Source organism: Apis dorsata, unplaced genomic scaffold (assembly GCF_000469605.1).
Source record: "Apis dorsata unplaced genomic scaffold, Apis dorsata 1.3 scaffold_604, whole genome shotgun sequence".
In the NCBI taxonomy this organism is placed as follows: Eukaryota; Metazoa; Arthropoda; class Insecta; order Hymenoptera; family Apidae; genus Apis; species Apis dorsata.
The window spans coordinates 60,387-63,703 of NW_006263804.1; the positions used below are offsets into that span (position 1 = coordinate 60,387).

At 37.5% G+C, this 3,317-nt stretch overlaps 1 protein-coding gene across 1 annotated transcript in view; it reads left to right on the plus strand.

Annotated features, from left to right (window-relative positions):
• The first annotated feature begins 585 nt into the window (after positions 1-585).
• The window catches only part of LOC102672220 (dipeptidase 1-like), a 160,109-nt gene continuing 157,377 nt past the window's right edge, over positions 586-3,317 (plus strand). The window contains exon 1 of the mRNA XM_006621200.2: positions 586-1,049. The gene's annotated coding sequence lies outside the window, so the exon portion shown is untranslated. The remainder of the gene's footprint in view (positions 1,050-3,317) is intronic.

Sequence of the window (3,317 nt, forward strand, 5' to 3'; positions counted from 1 at the left end):
GAGTTTTGGCGTTGCACACTCTTATTCCTTAATATTCGACGCTATTAAGGAATTATATTCGACGCAGAACAATGATCGAAATTATTTGTGAAGAATTAAAAAGAAATTCGTAATTTTCACAGAGGAACAAAAAATTGTCTACGAATAATCCAATATATTATCCTTCGATATGCATGTTTCTAAAAAAAAGACAAATACCAATTCTTACGATACGATATCCTACATTTTAAAACCTGAATCACTACGTTACAATACAATGTATATACAATAAAATCCAAAATCGTTACAAAACTCTAATGTGTCATCGGAAGTAGATCACCAAACCGACCATAAGAATCATAAGAATCGCGCGGTAAAGCGTCCATGCACGCGCGCTCGCGCGCACCACTCTACATAGAGAAGGACACAGAATATCATCCTTGAAGGCAGAGATTCTCCTGGAGGCCACGAGCTTCTGCGACTTTTCCTCCGGCAGCGATCGGAGCTTGCGCGAGGCCAGCTCTGCTCTCTGCTCCAGAGAGAAACATCGTGCGAGGGGAGGAGGAAAGAAGAGAGATAGGTAGATAGATAGAGAAATAGAGAGAGAGAGAGAGAAAAGTCGTAGGTGCGAGCAGGACAACAATGTACAACAGACAAAGAAGCAGGCGTGAAAGCTCGGCGGACAGAGGAGGACAGAGGAGCGAGTGTGTGCAGCGAAAGGTGCAGCGAGTTGGAAAGGGATGCGACGATTGCGGAAAGCCGAGGAAAGAGCGAGAAGAGCCGATCGTGGGTTTCGGGGGTGGTCGGGTTGCCATGGCAGCTGCCCCGGCCGGGTAGCAGACCCCAGTCTTGCCGCGGCGGTCGCCGAGTGCGCACGGCTCCATTCCTTGCCCGCTTCTCGTTCGTCTGATCGGTGATATACTCGGTGATATATGCCCGGTTTTGCTCGTGGCTCGGTTCTAACCCGGTTCTGGTGAATAAGTCTATAAGTGATCAACGGAAGAGGCTGGCAAGTGCGCGCGACCGAGTTAACCGGATGCCAACCGTGATCCAACGATATCCAGTAGAATGTAATTCTTTTGCTGCTTGTTTTCGCTCCAGTGATGAGATCGCCACGCGTGAATACCTGGCCGCGCCAGGTGTCCGATCGACGCAGATTTCTCTCTTTCTCTCTTTCTCTTTCTCTTTTTGTCTTTCTTCCCCCCTGTCTTTGTCGCTCCTTTCCGGAACGATAAAGCTTACACACGGATACACACGGTGATTTTAAATAGGAGTTGTAGTGTTGCAGTGTCGGATGGATTACGCATCGCAATGGGGAGTTTAGAAGGTTGATTAAGATTTTGCGGCGGTGAACATATTTCTTCGCGGATCTAGGGTGGGATGAAAAGGTCGGGGAAGAAGATTGCGGGATTTTAGATCATAAAGTCGTGGAAACGCGTGGCTGTGGGGAAACTGAGATAAGTGTTTTCGAAAGTTATCGAGTGTGGGATTTTAAGGGATGGTCAATCCTCCGCTCTTCTTGGAATTCGTGGATATATGTGTGCAATAAAGTTTGCGTAGACTCCTTTTTCGTAGTTTCTTTTGGTTATATCTTTGATATCGTTTAATCATGATTCTTCATCTTGGTTTTATAAGTTATGTGAAAAATTTTCTACCAATAGGAATTTAGACACTAATTTTATTTTTGAATTCTTTTGACGTAAAAGTTCTGTATTTTGTCTTTTTCTAAATTTTCTGATTGGGTATTCTTGGAAAGCAAAACTTGGTTATTAGTTTTATTACAAGTGATAATGAGAAATTTTGAAGATAATATTTTTGTAATGTAAATTCTATGTTTCTTCTATAAATTTCCTGATTTAATGTTTAAGTACTCTGAAAGTGTACTTATGTTATCAATTCTATTAATGCTGATTGCATAGTACAAGTGAATTATGATCAGTGATATTAGTGTAAAATTTGATCATTCTGAGACATTGAAATAGAATAGGAGCATTTCTATTCATAATCGTATTAGCAGTTTCTATTAATTATATACTCATCATACCAATAGAGATTAAAACGATCATTAATAATATACAGTTTGCATTTAAGATTTTATTTCTCGATTTTGTGATCAATTTTGTTAATATAGACTTTGTACTATTTCACATCAATGGAAATTCATTACATTAATAAATTCCTTTCTTTGAAAATTTTAGAGCAATATATTCCAAATTTCTTCTTTTTTATGATCTAATGTTATCTCGTCACTTTTATTTACATTTAAGAACGCAATAGAAGAAAGATGAAAAGACGAGTAAAAATTTATTTATTTTGAAAAATCTGGAGCAAATACATGCGTGTTACGTATCTTTTCTCGTGATTAAATATTTTATAGTTTTACAGTTTAAGTGGCATCAGTTTTACTCTCCGAAGTTGGGAGTATAACTCGTTTTATAGAAAGTTTGTTTGTCAGGATTTGGGAGGATTAAACTTCGCAGAGTACTTCAAATCTTCGATCCTTGTTTTCGTTAAGCTGTCTGATAGTTTCGCAAGAGTTTTAAATCGTACTTTAAGGAAGGAAAAGGATTTTTTTTATTTGCTGTTCGTTCGAATCGCGTTTTATGCGACTATTTTATTTTCGTGTCCGTAAAACACGAAGGATCTGTATGAAGAATCGACGATTGACTTGGAATCGTATGGCGACGAAGATAAGTGATAGGATCTCGTTTCTTGCATTTATGAACAATGCATAGTATCTTTTTTCTCAAGCTTAATTTTCGAAAAATATGAAATATTCTTCGCTTGACGTTGTATTTTCAATAATTAAATAGTTTCTCGTGTCTTCATAATAAAAAAAAATTCGATTTTTCAATGTGCTCGAAGATGACTCGAAGATATAATCAAAATTTACTCCAAATACGAAGGAATAATCAATTTTCAAGTCGCAAACTCAAATATTGTTTCTGGATAATTTTACTTGTTGAAATTTATATTTGGAATTTGTTTATATTCTCCGTGAATTCTGAATAATTTCTAACTTCGAATCTACTAAAAATCTCTTATTCGTTTCAATATTTATCAACTTCTAAAACTTATTATCGTTCATCTGTATCTCCACAATGTCCAATAATATTTTCAATCTTATCACTTTCTTTCTACCTTAATTTTATTTATTGCCTAAAATTCTATTCTATACTTCTTTCCACAACTTTTTCAAAATCTCTCAAACATCAATTCAAAACGCGTCTTCTTCCACCAAAAGTATCGAAATTCCGCACAGAAACACCGATTCCTCCGATATACCCTCACGTTCTTCGGATGCTGTAAAAATTTCACATCCTCCCCCTCCCCCTCCC